Source organism: Ahaetulla prasina, chromosome 1, assembly GCF_028640845.1.
Source record: "Ahaetulla prasina isolate Xishuangbanna chromosome 1, ASM2864084v1, whole genome shotgun sequence".
Lineage (NCBI taxonomy): Eukaryota > Metazoa > Chordata > Lepidosauria > Squamata > Colubridae > Ahaetulla > Ahaetulla prasina.
The window spans coordinates 375862734-375881130 of record NC_080539.1 but is presented as its reverse complement, the minus strand read 5'-3'; the positions used below and the strand labels follow the sequence as shown (position 1 = coordinate 375881130).

The window sequence follows — 18397 nt, the reverse complement described above, 5'->3', positions numbered from 1 at the left end:
TCCAATCTTTTCTTGAAAGTCTCAAGTGATGAAGCTCCCAGAACTTCCAAAGGCTACTTCTGTTCCATGGGTTGAAAATTTCTCCTTATTTCTAGGTTGAATTTCTCCTTGGTTGGTTTTCATCCATTATTCCTTGTCTGGCCTTCAGGTGCTTTGGAAAATAGCTTGACCCCTCCTCTCTGTGGCAGCCCCTCAAATATTAGAAGACGCTATCCTGTCTCCCCTGGTCCTTCTCTTCACTAGACCAGCCAGGCCCAGTTCCTGCAACCATTCTTCATATGTTTTAGCCTCCAGTCCCGTAATCATCCTGGTTGTTCTTCTCTGGACTCTTTCTGTGGTCTCAGCATCTTTTTTATAGTGTGGTGACCAAAACTGGATGCAGTACTCTATGTGCGGCCTTCCTAGGGTTTTATAGAGTGGTGTTAGTACATCACTTGATCTTGATTGTATCCCTCTGTTAATGCAATTTAGGATTGCATTGGCTTTTTTGTGCTTTGATCTGATCTTTTCCCCAAGGGCCCGAGACCTTGTGAGTGTAACTGGCTTGAATGACGTGGGCTCAGTTTATGGTGGTAAGTCCATGGCTTTAACACACTGTGTGTCGTGAGTCACCCAGAATTGTGGCTGATCTCAGAAATCTAAATTACCGACGAACAACAAACTAGGAGGTAACTCTGGTCCTAGAGAAGGTGGTGCAATTTTGACTTTGGAAACTATCTCTATATGTTAAAATCCAGTTTGCCCCTACCCACAGCTGGATGCTTGTAGTAACTTGCCCCCTGCTGGGCACACCAATACCTGCATTTGGGGAAATCCTCCCTCCCTTTCTCTTCCAGACGATGGGCAAATCTTTGCCAAGGGAGAACAGCTTGGGCAACTCTGCGTTCATTTGAAAGACTATTTTATGCACAAAGACACAGCTCATTTCTGGTTCGCAATGTGGCCCTTTGGTGGAGAGGTCGAAACACCGTTCAACGCCTCCCCTGTTCTGGTCCCACTCCGCAGCCTTCCTTCTCAAATCCTACAGCGTAGTTTAAATGTGTTCAACCAGCTTAGCCTGCTGGAAACAGAAGATCCAGAGAGATTAGCCGTGGCAAAAATAGGGAGGCATTAAGTATCTGAGCGGCCTCCACCACCCTGGCAGGGTGGCTACAAGCGTGTCAAGGAGAGGTCTCCCGGTTCTTCTAAAAAGGGCTGAGGCTTGAGGTGGGGCACGGAAGGTCCTTGCTCTCTTCTCCATGCTTCCGTTTTGAATCACGTGGGCGGGATTGCACCCGAGCTGGTTTCTGACTTCTCCTCTTCCTAGCTGCGTGGCGAGCTGAGGTGGGCAGGGGAGAATTTGCAAAGGTGTAGTTGAAAGGAGTAGGGGCGTGGTGGCTCAGTGGCTAAGACGCTGAACTTGTCGATCGAAAGGTCGGCAGTTCAGCGGTTCGAATCCCTAGCACCGCATAACGGGGTGAGCTCCCATTACTTGTCCCAGCTTCTGCCAACCTAGCAGTTCGAAAGCACGTAAAAAATGAAAGTAGAAAAATAGGGACCACCATTGGTGGGAAGGTAACAGCGTTCCCTATGCCTTTGGCGTTGAGTCATGCCGGCCACATAACCAAAGAGACGTCTTTGGACAGCGCTGGCTCTTTGGCTTTGAAAGAGATGAACACTGCCCCCTTGAGTCGGGAATGACTAGCACATATGTGCGAGGGGAACCTTTACTTTTACCTTATTTGAAAGGAATAGATGTTTCTCTGCTCTTGCTCTGCACAAGCTCGGTGTCTGCACGTCACACGTGGCCCTGAGCCCAAACGTGGCCTTGGTTTACCTCAGCTGAAGGCCAGATTACTCCATGAACCATGGTGAACTACATCAGGACCATGTATGAACTTAGCAGATTTGATGAATCTAATTTAATGAAAAGAAGGACTAGTGGGTGACAGGAAAGCAGGATTCCAATACTTGAAGGGCTGCCCCGAAGAAGAGGGGGGGGTCAACCATTTTCCAAAGCACCAGAAGGCAGGACAAGAAGCAACGGATGGAAACTCATCAAGGAGAGAAGCAACCTGGAAATGAGGAGAAACTTCCTAACAGTGAGGACAATCAACCAGTGGAACAGCTTGCCACCAGGAGTTGTGGGTGCTCCATCACTGGAGGCTTTTAAGAAGAGACTGGATTGATGCTTGTCAGTAATGATATAGGGCAGGGGTGTCAAGCACAAGGCTTGCAGGCTGGATCCGGTCCGTGGGGCTGGCCTGTGTGGCTTCAGCCCAGTCTAGCCAATGCGAAGAGGAAACCTTGGGCCAGCATGGCTTCGGCCTGGTCTACTCAGTGCAAAGAGGAAATGTACCAGCAGTTTGGGGAGTGGTTTCAAGCTGGCCACGCCCATCCAGTCAGCCACACCCACTGCCACACCCGATGCAGCTCCCAATGAATTTGAATTCAACACCCCTGATATAGGGCCTTCTGCTTGAGCACGGAGTTGGACTAGAACAGGGGTCTCCAACCTTGGTCCCTTGAAGACTTGTGGACTTCAACTCCCAGAGTCCCTCAGCCAGCAAAGCTGAGAGTTGAAGTCCAGAAGTCTTAAAGGGACCAAGGTTGGAGACCCCTGGACTAGAAGACCTCGAAGGTCCCTTCCAGTTCTGTTATTCTATTTTTTACGTTCCATGGAAAAGATCCTTCAGTTGCTAAGTCGTGTCTGACTGTTCATGACCCCACTGAACATAGCACGCCAGGCCCCCGTATCCTTCACCATCTCTCTGATTTTGTCCAAATTCACGTTCGTTGTGTTGATTACATTATCTGATCGTCTCCTCTTCTGCCGTCACTTTCTCCTTTCACCTCCCATCTTTCCCAACCTCAGGGTCTTTATAATACTATTTTAACAAAGTTGGAAGGGACCCTGGAGGTCCTCTAGTCCAGGGATCTCTAACCTTGGCAACTTTAAGACTTAAGGACTTCAACTCCCAGAGTTCCTTAGCCAGCAAATCTGGCTAACGAACTCTGGGAGTTGAAGTCCACAAGCCTTAAAGTTGCCAAGGTTGGAGACCCCTGCTGTAGTCCAACCGCCTGCATAGGCAGGACACCTTACCCCCCCTCAGTCCCAAGGAGTCTTTGGTGGCCAAAGTATTTCAGCCTCAGCATTTCTCCTTCCAAAGAACAGTCAGAGCCAGATTTCCTTTCCGATTCGGTGGAAAAAACAGTGAAGCATTAAAGGGGGGGAAAAAAGGATATAAAGAGCTAAATCCACCTGAAGTGGAATTTCTGGAGCTTCAAACCCGAGAAAACGTTTTGGGTAAAATGGCTCAATTTTATTTTAGAAAGGCCTGCAAACGCCTTCCTTTGCTCCGTTACATCTTTGGGTTCAAGAACTCATTATCTAAACATTTAAGTGTGGAATCCCTTAAGAGTCAAACGCTGCTTTTTTTTAAGAACAAAAAAAGACTAATTATGTCCAAGTCCTGTAAATTCAAGTCCATGTGAAGTGCGGATTTACAGGCAGCTGGGTTGACAAAATCAGAAACGAAGTGATCAGCCACCTGGGAAATCATCAAAACCATAAAAAAGGAAAAAGTTAAAATATTTCAGACATGGGATGCGACACCCGGAAAAATACGCCATACTGTCACTTAATCCTTCAAGGAAAGATTTAAGGCAAACAAGGTCCAGGCAGGAGAAGACGACGACCATGGCTTCAAAATCTAAAGGTTTGGTTTGGATAAAACTCAACAGCAGTTTTTCGTGCGGCTGTTGATAAAAACAGGATCGCCAACATGTGATATGGCACAAGTAGTACATTCTCCAGCTAATGGGAGAGTTGCGTAGAGGCAGCCCTGGGAATCTGTATTTCTTTCCCATTGATAAAATTAAGCTGAAGATGCTAGTGGCATGAAGGATAAGGCACTTTTCTGTCTGGTATGGTTGAGGAACAAGATAGTACGAAAACGAGTCTAGTCATTGTCCATGGAATTATAAAACTTTAATGTTTTATTAACACACCCAGATACACACAGACTGACTGACCGACTCTATCCAGAGATGCTGACTGAGATCCTAAACCTGGATTGACCTGGCCAATAGTCTATACCAGAGGTCTTCAAACTTGGCAGCTTTAAGACTTGTGGATTTCAACTCCCAGAATTCTACAGCCAGCACAGCTGGGGGTTGAAGTCCACAACTCTTAAAGCTGCCAAGTTTGAAGACCTCTGGTATAGACTATGCTATTTAGGCTTGAACATCCACACAAATCATTTAGAAACTGCAGCTGTTTCAGACAATTTATGCTGCTAAGCAGCATCGAAAATGGACTAGCGCTATATATATGCTACCAAATGTCTTTTTGTGATGACCTTTAACCGCGTGAAACGGTGCATTGCGGGGCAATAATTTTTGAATGCGTCCAAACTCCAAGACCCTTGACTCACGAGGGAATGACAGTTGGGGAAGTTGTGGCTGCTGAAGGTCACGTGATCTTCAATTTTCAATGTTCTGTGACAGTTTCCCAGCCAGTCTTGCAACCTCCTTGCTCTCTCCGGCCACTTACCTGCCCGCTGATGCTTCCTGCCAGATTCCCACAAGGAAACTTAATGAGGAAGCTAGAAGGAAGTTGTTCCCACTGCTTTGTTTCCCCTACTCTTGGTGATTTTCTTTCTCTTTTTAGGTAAGGAAATATCTCTGGAAACAATGAGTCAATGGAGCTTGGGTCACCCAGCAAATAAATAAGCCGCAATTGCATGATTAATCAGGATTCATCACTCTCAAGGATGTGGATGATACTTTTTCTTCCATTCAACTGTTTCTGATTCCGAGATTGCCTGAAGATTTCTTGGCAAGTTTTTTCCAAAGTGCTTTGCCATTGTCTCCTTCCTTGGGCTGAGAGATAGTGACTGGCCCAAAGCTGGCTGTATGCTTTAAGGCAGTGCTAGGACTTACCACATCCCAGTTTATTTATTTATTTGATTTATTTGATTTTTATACCACCCTTCTCCCGAAGGACTCAGGGCGGTTTACAGCCAACATAAAAACAAATTTATAAATAGAATTAAAAACATTTTAAAAATCTTATTCAATTTGGCTAACCCCATTTAAAACTATAATAAAGAAATGATAAAAAACCCCAATTAAAAACCGTAGTATATTAGGCCAGCCCTGCGCGGTAAAACAGAAAGGTCTTGAGTTCACGTTGGAAGGTCCGGACGTCGGGGAGTAATCGTAAACCCAGAGGAAGCTCATTCCATAGGGCAGGTGCTCCCACAGAGAAGGCTCTCCCCCTGGGGGTCGCCAGCTGACATTGTTTGGCTGACGGCACCCTGAGGAGACCCTCCCTGTGTGAGCGCACTGGTCGATGGGAGGCTATCAGCGGCAGCAGGCAGTCCCGTAAATAGCCCGGTCCTATGCCATGGAGCGCTTTAAAGGTAGTAACCAACACCTTGAATTGCACCCGGAAGACCACTGGCAAATTGCACCCCAAAACCATGGATGATCTCACCCAGCGGCTTCATATAGATGTTGAACAGGAGAGGCGAGAGAACCGACCCCTGCGGCACCCCACACGAGGCGCCTCGCGGCCAATCTCTGCCCCCCTGCCAACACTGTCTGCGTCCGGTCAGAGACAGGAGGAGAACCACCGAAAAACGGTGCCCCCCACTCCCAATCTCTCCAGCCGTCGCAGCAGGATACCATGGTCGATGATATCAAAAGCCACTGAATGATCTAATAGGACCAGGACAGAAGAACCCGTCCCGAGCCCTCCAGAGATCATCCACCAACGCGACCAAGGCAATCTCCGTGCTGTACCCAGGTCGGAAACCACACTGGGTCTAGATAGACAGTTTCATCCAGGTACCGGGGAAGCTGTTGTGCCACCACTCTCTCGACAACCTTCGCCACAAAACGAAGGTTGGAGACAGGACGATAGTTCGATAAAGTAGCTGGATCCAGGGAAGGCTTCTTGAGAAAGGGCCTCACCACCGCCACTTTCAAGGCAGACGGGAAGACACCCTCCCTCAAAGAAGCGTTAACCATTCCCTGTAGCCAGCCTCGTGTAACCTCCTGTGTGGCCAGTACCAACCAGGAGGGACACGGGTCCAACAAACATGTGGTCCCATTCAGTCTCCCCAGTATCCTGTCCATGTCCTCGGGAGCCACAGAATCAAACTCATCCCAGATAACCTCACCAAGAACGGCCTCCGTCATCCCACCTGAATCTACCCAATCAGAGTCCAGCCCATCCCGAATCTGAGTGATTTCATCGTGCAGATATTGTCCAAAATCCTCAGCACGACCCTGCAAGGGGTCATCCAGAGCTCCCTGATGAAGTAGGGAGCGGGTCACCCTAAACAGGGCGGCTGGGCAATTATCTGCCGATGCAATAAGAGTGGAAAAATACTCACGTTTTGCCACTCTTATCGCCACTAGATAGGTCTGAATATGACACCTAACTAGTGTTCGATCAGATTCAGAACGGCTGGCCCTCCAATCACTCTCTAGGTGTCTTCACCACACCACCAGACTGGCTCTCTTGCCTTGTGAGACGGAGGTGTTTCTCCACACTGCAAACATTCCTGGACTTTAATGGGCTTCTGCAGACTCAACAGAGCGATCGCTTTGACCATCCAGCAGGATTGAGCCTTGGGGACACTCCTGGTCCTTCCTGTCAGACCAGGTGCAGAATGTGGTTGATGCTCAGGGAGCACCACCTAGGCAAATTATCAAGCTTGAAAACGGAAGATGAACAGATAAAGGAAACAATGATACTGTGTTTCCCCCAAAATATGACCCACACAGAAAGTCCTAGCCTGATTTTTACATGTGCACCCAAAATAAGTCGTAATTAAGACCTCGCCCCACTCTGGGGTGCACGGGCAAAAATTAAGCTAGGAGGGTGGGGATGGGGGAGTGGAGCTTACTTTCGGATAGCCAGGCCTCACACACATTTCTTTTGCAACAGCTGGCAAAGCTTTCCTGAAGGCCTCTCTAGCCGATAACAGAACTCTGGATCGATCTGGAACTCTGTTATTGGCTGCAGAGGCCTTCAGTGAAGCCTTGCTTGGCCTTGAAGACGTTCCTGAAGGCCTCTGATAGAGAAGAGGCCAGGGTGACATGCACAAGTGAGGTGAGTCAGTGGACACTCCCCCACCCCAAAAATAAGACCTGGTGTCTTTTTTTGTGGATATATATATATATATCTCCACAAAAAAAAGACACCAGGTCTTATTTTGGGGGGGGGAGTGTCCACTGACTCACCTCACTTGTGCATGTCACCCCGGCCTCTTCTCTATCATATATATATATATATATATATATATATATATATTTGTTTTCTGAGGTTTTCGCGGGTGTTTGTATGTAGGTCTTTGGTTATTCGGGTTTTCTCCCGCGTAAAATTGGAAGTGTCTTGGCGACGTTTCGACGAAGTCTCATTCGTCATCTTCAGGCTTCAGCTTCGTGCTTCTGGGAGCAATGTGTGATTGCAGCTGTTTCTTCCTTTTTAACTGCTAGTGGGAGTTTGAACTGATTGGGTGGGAGCTTGGCTGTGCTCTGATTGGATGTGGGTTTTTTTGTGCTCTGATTGGCTGGGGGTGTGTCCTGTTTGGATGGGGGCTTGGTTGTGCTCAAATTGGTCTGAGTTGCAGGGGGATCTGAGCTGGTGAGCTGCACTGCTGCTGTTTGGCTTCGTGTTCGTGGTCGTGCTACATCTTCGTAGTGGGTGTTAGTCTGCTGCATGTATGGATTGGAGGGGTTTGAAATGGCTAATGTTGCAGCTGCGGTCTGGCTTCTGGTCCTTGGTCGTGCTTCCTGATCAGTGTGGGTTTGGGTGTGCTTTCTGGGTGGATGTGTGGTGGTGACATCCTGTGTGGACCTCGTGAGTGTGGGTCTGGTGTCATTCCTCGTGTTAGGGACACGTTTGTCAATAAGGGCAGGTTTCCAAATGGCTGGTAGGCGGGAGGTATCATCTCGTTTGTTCATGCTGTGTGGGCGTTTTTCTATCTCGATGGCTTCTCTGATTATTCTGTTGTTAAAGTGTTCAGTTTTGGCGATAGTTCTGGTCTTTTTAAAGTCAATATCGTGTCCTGTGACTTTAAAGTGTTGGACCAGGGAAGAAGTTGGTTCCTCTTTTTTGAATGAGTTCTTGTGTTCTTCAATGCGTGCACTTATTCTTCTGTTCTGCACCAGACCCACACTCACGAGGTCCACACAGGATGTCACCACCACACATCCACCCAGAAAGCACACCCAAACCCACACTGATCAGGAAGCACGACCAAGGACCAGAAGCCAGACCGCAGCTGCAACATTAGCCATTTCAAACCCCTCCAATCCATACATGCAGCAGACTAACACCCACTACGAAGATGTAGCACGACCACGAACACGAAGCCAAACAGCAGCAGTGCAGCTCACCAGCTCAGATCCCCCTGCAACTCAGACCAATTTGAGCACAACCAAGCCCCCATCCAAACAGGACACACCCCCAGCCAATCAGAGCACAAAAAAACCCACATCCAATCAGAGCACAGCCAAGCTCCCACCCAATCAGTTCAAACTCCCACTAGCAGTTAAAAAGGAAGAAACAGCTGCAATCACACATTGCTCCCAGAAGCACGAAGCTGAAGCCTGAAGATGACGAATGAGACTGTTGAACGTCGCCAAGACACTTCCAATTTTACGCGGGAGAAAACCCGAATAACCAAAGACCTACATATATATATATATATATATATATATGTGTGTGTGTGTGTGTGTGTTTTTGTAGGTTTTCACAGGTATAGGTATGTAGGTCTTGGCATATTCGGGTCTTTTCCCGTGTAAGGTTGAAAGTATCTAGGCGATATTTCGACGAGGTCCTACTTGTCATCTTCAGGCTGGTGCTTTCGGCTTCGTGCTTGTGCGAGCAAAGCGTGGCTGGAGCTACCATCTCTCTATAAATACTGGTGGGGAGATGTGGAATGCTGGCTTTGTTGCTGTAAGTGGATTGGTTGGCTGTGTTGTTACATCTTGATGGGTTGATGATCTTTGCAGATTGGTCAGCTTTTTCATAGCATCCTGTGCAGGTGTGGTCCTGTGTGCCCATTAGTCTTAATGACCTGGGTAATGGGCTGTGCTGCAACATCCTGAGCTCTAGTGCTGTGACATCCTGAGTACTGGGCTGCAACATTCTGAGCAGATGGCTGTGATGCAGCATCCTGGGCCCTGGTCTGGCTCCGAGTTTGAGGTCCTGTCATGTGTTCATGGTGTGTGTCAGCTTGCTTTGCGTGGGGATCGGAGGGGGGTGCAGCAGCTGGTGATGCCGCTGTGAGCTGGCTTCTGGATGGTGGTTGTATTTCGTCTATGGGATGGGTTTGGGTTTGAATCTGGTGAGGATGATTGGTGGTAGCATCATGTGTTATCCTGGGTCCGGTGTCAATTTTCCTGACTGGGACTCGTTTGTTGACTAGGGCTAGTTTCCAGATGTCTGGTAGGCGGGAGGTATTGTCACGTTTATTCATGCTGTGGGGGTGTTTCTCTATTTCGATGGCTTCCATAATTAGTCTCTTGTGGTAGTGTTCAGTTTTGGAGATTAATTTGGTTCCTTCAAAATCAATTTCATGTCCTGTTGCTTTAAGGCCTTAAGGCAGAAAAGATAGAGAAAAGAGGGAGATTAAAATAGATAAGGTAGGTAGGTAGGCAGACAGGTAGATGGACAGATAGCAATAGCACTTAGACTTATATACCGCTTCACAGTGCTTTACAGCCCTCTCTAGGCAGTTTATACAGTCAACCTCTTGCCCCCCCAACCATCTGGGTCATGCTATGCAAAGCCTTGTTGATTTTAGCTCACTCACATCTGCTGGGAACTTCAGGGGCCAAAGGTTGAAGCAGCTGAAGAGGATTAACTTGGAAAAAACAGGCTTAATACCTTTGCTCCCATTTTCTTAAGTCAAAATGGGAACTGGTGGATTTAGGCTAGGGCGCCAGTCCAAACTCACCTGGGATCAGTCCCTGCCTAACCCCAGAAAGGAGCGTTGTTGATACATTGCCTTGACGGTTGCTTGCCATCTCCTTGAACAGCCTCCCTGACCTGAGTCTCTTGAAGGATCATACATACTGTGTTGGCTGGGGATGATGGGGAGTTTTCATCCTACACAACTGGGGAAGAGAAAGAAGGAAAGCAAACTGCCCCCTCCTACCCCCCGCAGCTTTGCCCTGCAATCCTAACCTGTCAAAATCTGGGCATACCTATCAGTTTGTTTATAGAGCTAATCCAATGTTAAATGGCCAACTCAAGATTCCCCCCTCCTCCTTTGATGCTTGTCATGGTTCTATGATTTTAATTGTTTTTGTAACACTAATTTAATTTTTAATTTTGTTAATGTTACACATTTTCTTTAGCGCTTATATTGTACAGAGAAAGGACTGGACCACACTGAGCACCTTAAGATGGGATGGAAAGCTAAAGCTTTGTTGTAGAGTAACAAAGATGATCAGGGGCTCTAGTGGTTAAATTGTATGATGAAAAGTTGAAGGAATTATCTTTTCTGTGGTGGCTCCCTCCCTCTGGAACATTCCAACAACCCTTGGAAATTAGACCGGCCCCCACTGACACTCTTTCGGAAGGCCCTGAAGATGTGGTTCTGCCAGCAGGCCTGGGGAACCCAGAGCAGGATAGAGCCCATTAAATGGGTGGTATGAGTGTGGGTTGTCACTGGAGTGAGCAGGGATGGGGGGTTATTATTTTTATTTCTTTTATATTGTGTTTTTATTTCCTGTAAGACACCTTGAGCAAGTAGGCAGCAATATAAATTTTCCAAATAAATAAAACTAGGTATGTCTAGCCCAGGAGGTCCTCAAACTTTTCAAATGGGGGGGCGCACAATTCACGGTCCCTCAGACTGTTGGGGAGGGGGCTGGACTATAGTTTGAAAAAAACCATGAACTGAATTCCTATGCATACTACACGTACCTTATTTGTAGTGGGGAAAAACATGAAATAATATATTTAAAACAAAGAAAAATTTTAACCAACCGAAACTTACTAGTATTTCAGTGGGAAGCGTGGGCCTGCTTTTGGCGGATGAGACAGTCGATGTCCGATTCCATATTTGTGACTGCCAGTCGTAACAAGTGATGCAAGTGTTCCTCAGTTGGGGATTTCAGGTGTTTCATTCGGGAAAAAGTCTGTTCACAGACATAGGTGTTGTCAAAGATGGTTACCATTCTGAGTGCCTGGTTCCTGAGATGAAGGTATGTCTCAGAGGGGAGAGATGCATAGAAATTAGTAAGGCTGCTTGGCTTGAATGCGTCTTTCAGAGTCACCATTCTGTAGTTTGGCCAGTTCCATTTGGTAAATTGGATCAACAATTTCAATGTCAACAGAAAATGGGTTCCGGAAAAGCTGTCTGTCCTGTTCATGTGCACGAAGCTCCTTAAATCTCATTTGAAACTCCCTTTGCATCATTTGCTTCACAAAAGCATTTTGCTGAGTTGTCAATCCATTTTTCAGTTTTAAAAGTTTGTCTTTTCTTGCTTATCTGACCAAACAATCATATTTGTCTTTATGTTGAATCTTGCAGTGTCAACGTAAATTGTATTCCCTCGACACAGCCATTAAATCCGGGCATATCAGACAAACAGCTCTTTCCTTATACTGCATGAAAAAGTAATCGTAAATCCACTGTTCTTTGAAGATCCTGTGAGTCAATTTTTCTTTTCCTGGACATAATTGTTTCCTAGGGATTAAAAATTGCTATTAGTAAGATACCAATAAATGCAGCTCTACAAAAAATAGGGATCACTATAGCACGGAAGTAATGACAGGCTGAGAGGAGCTGTCAGTGAATGCACAGATCCGCACACCCAGGGGCTTTCTTTGGTTGGGATTGGAGGATCGCCCCTGAATACAGCTAGTGGTAATCCTTTGGTGTACAAATCTGTGTATTCAGTGCCAGCTTCTCTCAGCCTGTCAATACTTGTACATGAGTGTAGGAGTGGCTGTAGCTGATCACTTACACTTGTCATTGCGGCTGCAAGAATCAGCTAATTCTCTCCAGATTCCAGATCCGATTTATTATTAGCCACTAGGTTGCTAATGGAGATAAAGTGTGTATATTATGTGTATGGAGACATGTGAAGATTGCTAAGGTGAGCATATGTTGTATTGTATTAATTATATTTACTGATAATTTGCACATAATAAAGGCACGTATCCTGATTAATAAAAATAAAAGTATGCCTTGGCAAAAGGTTCACCTTAGCAATCCTCAGTGTCCTTTTACACATATCTCCAGTAGCAACCTAAATACAGTGCTAAATGAACCAGCCAGCATAACTAAAAAAGACAGAAGCATGTCCTAATTAATATTTGTTATGCAGACCTTTAGATGGCTCTTCAGCCTGCTTCCCTTCCAACTGACCAGGAAAACTGTCTCTCTCTCTCTCTTCTGGCAAAGGCTAAGCCAGGTAGGGCACTATAAAGGACCCAGCTGACACATGTGCTCTCCAGGAGACCTCACTGGACTCATTACATATGCAAGCCAGCAGGTGGATATTAGGCGGCAATGGGTCCGGAGACCTGTGCATGTGCTGTACATGTCGCACATCTGACAGACAGCCTGCGCACAGCTCAGTGTGTGTCCCGGCTGAATGACATGCAGGCCAGATAAACTGCTTTGGCCGGCTGTATCCGGCCTGGGGTCTGTAGTTTCAGTACCCCTGGTCTAGCTTATCAAAGAGAAGGATTGGATGGGGGTGGGGAGAGAAGAGCTGTCACAGAAAAGAGGGGATTGACTTGATAGGAGCTAGGAATTTCAGATGAGGGGGCCCAGAGTGGCTTTGGATTGTGAGACAGGAGGCATATAAATTTAAGCAACAAATCAATAAAAAAATCACCCTCATGGCAAAAGATCATCTCCAATTGCCAGAGTCACCTCTTCCACGTAATCGTGGCCCATTTGCTGCACCCCACGCAGGTCTCCGAAATGCTCTCTAGAACTGCCAAGTGGAAGCTCTTCGGCCTCAGGCACCCCCATTGTTCGCACCTTTTTGACCGCTTCTGAGGATTTTTGGCTGCTCCTTGCCTGAACTTTGCTGGATCCTAAACAGGAAAAGCCCCTCCCCACACACCATGTTTTTTAAAATCTAAAAAACCTCCAGGACTTTCAGTCAGACAAACAATCATGCAATATCTGAAGTACCAAGGGGAGACCCTTGGCACTGGACCCTTGGCACTGGCAGGGCAACTGCTGTATATGAACATAGCAAACCCCATACCCTTCCAAACCTGATGATGTTCCCTAGTTGGGTCATGAAATGTCTGCAAGAAAAACACCAAGGTCAGAGAATACCAAGGACCCCACAGTTCTCCTCCACCCTTCCTCCTCATTATCCTCCCCCATTCTAGCACTGATGATGTTTCCTAGTTGGGTCAGGAAACCTCTGCAAGAAAACAAAGAAGCTCAGAGCGCTTCATTGTCCTCAGTGTGACTATGGTGCTCCTCGACAAAATGTCCATCAAGAGCTTGCACCGGTCTGATGTCTGATTTTTTTTTTCCAGGGTGGACCACCTCGTCCTTGAATGGCTGGGTGGACTGGACATTAACAATTGAGCCACTGTATGTCCATCTAGTTGCCATATGCTAAATAAATAAATAAATAAATAAATGCATCTTAAATAGAAAACTATCTTTAGATAAGATTTTCACCCCAAAAAGCATTTTATTAAAATGAATTTGATAAAAAGGAAATAAAAAAATCCGATTTAAATAAAAAACACACCCTGCCTAATCCCATCACCCTGAGGCTGAAGGTCTTTTGTTCTTGTAGATCAGGGCAGGGTCTCCAACCTTGGCAACTTTTAAGCCTGGTGGACTTCAACTCCCAGAATTCCCCAGCCAGTCCGCCAGGCTTAAAGTTGCTCAGGTTGGGGACCCCTGTAATGTAGATAGATAGGCTGGCCCAGTCCTGCTGGGGGCTATTAAGACAGATTTGAGGGCTGCTTTCCAAGAGCACAAACGTTTCTCCTTTGGGGAAATATAATATTCTGCCTTTTCTCGAAATATTCCATTCTTCTAGGAGCGAGGAGGGTGCTATCTTTCTGGTCATCCACTGCCAGCTCCCTTCATCCCTCCAGTCCCTCCTACTGGAGGGGGCCAAGGGGGTCCAGAAGGACCCTTTAGCACAGGGGTGTCCAAACTTGGTCCCTTTAAGACTTTTGGACTTCAACTCCCAGAGTCCCTCAGCCAGCAAAGCTGGCTGAGGAACTCTGGGAGTTGAAGTCCAAAAGTCTTAAAGGGACCAAGTTTGGACACCCCTGCTTTAGCACCTCCACCCGGCCAGGCCGCCTCGTGAGGGAGGCCCAGAGCCGGCAGGAAAGGCTCGCAGGGCACCAGCAGAGGTGGTTTCTTCCGGCCCTGGCCGACCTGGTCGGGCTGTTGTAGAAAACAAAACCTCTGGAATGAGCTCCACCCGCCCCCCAAAAACCCTCTCAACAACCTACAAGAATTCCCCCATCAAGACTCCTTCCTTCCCGTCAGAACTCGCGGGGAGGGGGACGATGACGGGAGCCGTAGATCGTCATATAAACATATATATTATGTTTATATATGTTTATATATATATATATAAAATAAATGTAACGCGAAAGCCTCCCTACCCCGGCAGAGGGTGGGGAAAAAAGAGCCGGGCCAAGCACTCCGGCGTGTAACCGCCATTACAAAAAAAGAACAGCGGCCTACCTGGCAAGGCTGTTGTTGTACAAGGCGGCCGAGAGGGCCCACCGGCGCACGCGGGGAGGGCCACCTCACACCCGCTCCCTCCACAGCGGCCTTTCCCCCCCGCCCCACTTCTAAAAACCCGCGATAGGGCCCAACGATGGCCGCGGCTTCCAACTCATAGTAGTTACCGGCCGCCATCTTGGATTTACCTCAGAGAGAAAGGAGAAAACACGATGCGAGGGAGGAGGAAAGTCCGAGGCGCGGGGAGCATGCCGGGATGACGTAATGCGCCGGCCGGCCTGCCAGCAGACTCAGACGCTTCCCCCAGCAACAGGCCCCTCCTATGCCCGCCTCGCCGCTCCTCTCCATAGACTCGCACCCTCTAGAGGCGCAAGCACGGAGATCACTTCCGAGTTCCCCGTTGGTTCAGTTGCCCTCATTTTTTTTAAAAGGCAGCCATTTTAAGATGCCTGTACTTCAACTCCCAGAATCCCCCAGCCAGCCTTAACATGCTGCAAAAACATGCTGCATAAGAGCATTAACATAACTTATGTTAATATGTTAATATTTATTAACATAAATAACATGCTGCATAAGAGCACAAAAGTGCCTACCGTTCCTGTCCTATTGTTTCCTTTCATTATATCAAATTAATATAGTTATTGCTAACTTTTGCTCATATATATATACTTATATGATGTGTTGTTGTTTTAATGTTGATGCTTGTGTATACTGTTGTGACAAAAAAAAAGAAAAGAAAAGAAACCTTGGTTAATAAAGCTCCCCTGATTTGTGATCTTATTCAGGGGGAGTCCGCGGACCTCATGGGCATTACGGAGACCTGGTTGGGCCCAGAGGGGGGGGTCCTCCTTGTTGAGATGTGCCCTCCGGGTTTCCGAGCATTTCATCAGCCGAGGGCCCAAGGTAGGGGTGGTGGGGTGGCGGTTGTTATTAGGGAAGATCTAGAGCCGAGGGAGGCCACTGTTCCTCAGATTGCCGGTTGTGAATCCCTCTTTGTGAGGTGGGGCCATAGGAATCAGTTGGGTTTGTTGATCACGTACCTGGCTCCTTGCTGCGTGACCACAGCCCTACCCGAGTTGTTGGAGGTGCTTGCCGGGGTGGCGGTTGAGACCCCCAGACTTATGGTCATGGGGGATTTCAACTTGCCATCGACCGGCTTGTCATCGACTGCAGCTCGGGAGTTCCAGGCTTCCATGACAGCCTTGGACCTGATTCAAGTAAATGATGGCCCTACGCACATGGGAGGAGGCACGCTGGATCTAATTTATATCTCTGGACAGTGGTTAAATGATATGGAATTAGATGATTTAGCAACAGAACCGGTGTCATGGTCAGATCATTTTCTCCTTCGCCTGGACTTTCGAACCGCCACCCACCATCGCAGGGAGACGGAACCAATACGCTGGTTCCGTCCCAGACGCCTGATGGACCCGGAGAGGTTCCTGACGGAGCTTGGGCCATTTCCTGAGGATCTGGCCCACGGCACGGCTGAAGAACTAGTTGCGGCCTGGGAACACGCCGCGGCTGGGGCTTTGGACCGTGTCGTGCCTTTGCGGCCTCTGACCCGGCGCAGATCTCAACTGGCCCCTTGGTTCTCCGAGGGGCTGAGGGAGATGAAACGCCAGAGAAGATGCCTAGAGAGTACCTGGAGGTCCAGTCGTTCCGAAGCTGATCGGACACTAGTTAGGTCCTATTCTAAGAGCTACCTAGTGGCAATGAGGGAGGCGAAGCGTTCTTACGCTTCCACCCTCATTGCGTCGGCAGATAACCGCCCCGCCGCCCTTTTTCGGGTGACCCGCTCTCTCCTTCATCAGGAGGTGCGGGATGACCCTTTGCAGGGACGTGCTGAAAAGTTTAGTGGTTATCTATACGATAAAACCGCTCAGCGATTTGGTCTGGACCGAAATTGGGATGATCCAAGTGAGACGGTGGAGCCACGTCTTGTTTTGATTGTTTGGGATGAGTTTGATCTTGTGACTCCCGAGGACGTGGACAGGTTGTTGGGGAGGCTCCACGCCACTACGTTTACTGGACCCGTGTCCTTCCTGGTTGGTGCTGGCCACACAGGAGGTGACACGAGGCTGGCCCCATGGGATTATCAATGCTTCTTTGTTGGAAGGGGTTTTCCCTGCCGCCTTGAAAGAGGCGGTGGTGAGACCCCTCCTCAAGAAGCCTTCCCTGGACCCAGCTATTTTGGGTAATTATCGTCCAGTCTCCAACCTTCGCTTTGTTGCGAAGATTGTAGAGAGTGCTGTGGCGCGGCAGCTGCCCTAATACCTGGATGAAGCTGTCTATCTAGACCCGTTCCAGTCCAGCTTCCGACCCGGATACAGCACGGAGACAGCTTTGGTCGCGTTGGTGGATGATCTCTGGAGGGCCAGAGACAGGGGTTATTCCTCTGCCCTGGTCCTGATAGATCTCTCAGAGGCTTTCGATACCATCGACCATGGTATCTTGCTGCGCCGGTTGGGGGGATTGGGAGTGGGAGGCATAGTTTATCGGTGGTTCTCCTCCTATCTCTCTGACCGGTCGCAGACGGTGTTGACAGGGGGGCAGAGGTCGACCGCGAGGCGCCTCACTTGTGGGGTGCCGCAGGGGTCGATTCTCTCGCCTCTCCTGTTCAACATCTATATGAAGCCGCTGGGTGAGATCATCAGTGGCTTTGGGGTGAGATACCAGCTGTACGCTGACGACACTCAGCTGTAATTTTCCACCCCGGGCCACCCCAACGAAGCTGTTGAAGTGCTGTCCCGGTGTTTGGAAGCCGTACGGGTCTGGATGGGGAGGAACAGGCTCAAGCTCAATCCCTCCAAGACGGAGTGGCTGTGGATGCCGGCACCCCGATTCAGTCAGCTGCAGCCGTGGCTGACTGTTGGGGGCGAGTCATTGGCCCCGATGGAGAGGGTGCGCAACTTGGGTGTTCTCCTGGATGAATGGCTGTTGTTGGAAGATCATTTGACGGCCCTCTCCACGAGGGCTTTTCACCAGGTTCGCCTGGTTTACCAGTTGCGCCCCTTCCTTGATCGGGATGCCTTATGCACAGTCACTCATGCTCTTGTCACCTTGCGCTTGGATTATTGCAATGCTCGCTACATGGGGCTCCCCTTGAAGTGCACTCGGAGGCTTCAGTTAGTCCAGAATGCAGCTGCGCGGGTGATAGAGGGAGCTCCACGTAGCTCCCATGTAACACCCATCCTGCGCAGACTGCACTGGCTGCCTGTGGTCTCTCGGGTGCACTTTAAGGTTTTGGTTACTACCTTTAAAGCGCTCCATGGCTTAGGGCCTGGGTACTTACGGGACCGCCTACTGTTACCTCATGCCTCCCACCGACCCGTACGCCCACATAGAGAGGGACTTCTCAGGGTGCCGTCCGCCAAACAATGTCGGCTGGCGGCCCCCAGGGGAAGATCCTTCTCTGTGGGGGCTCCTACCCTCTGGAACGAACTTCCCCCTGGTTTACGCCAAATATCTGACCTTCGGACCTTTCGCCGCGAATTGAAAACGTATTTATTTATTCGCGCGGGACTGGCTTAAATTTTGTTGTATTTTAAATTTATATTTTATATTTCTAAATTTTTATATGAATTTTAATGGGTTTTAGAATTTTAAATGTTTTAAAGTTTTTTGGCCAATTGTATAATAAGTTTTTTAATTTTGTTTTAATTGTATATTGTATTGTTTGGGTTTTTATTCTG

General features: G+C 48.2%; 1 long non-coding RNA gene across 1 annotated transcript; it reads right to left on the bottom strand.

Annotated features, from left to right (window-relative positions):
- Positions 1-8653: 8653 nt before the first annotated feature.
- LOC131188425 (uncharacterized) lies at positions 8654-14911 on the bottom strand. The gene is made up of 3 exons (XR_009152777.1): positions 14703-14911; positions 11007-11699; positions 8654-9598 (listed from the first exon to the last, which is right to left on the bottom strand). It is a non-coding gene; the product is annotated as an uncharacterized LOC131188425 (long non-coding RNA).
- Between the last annotated feature and the right edge of the window lie 3486 nt (positions 14912-18397).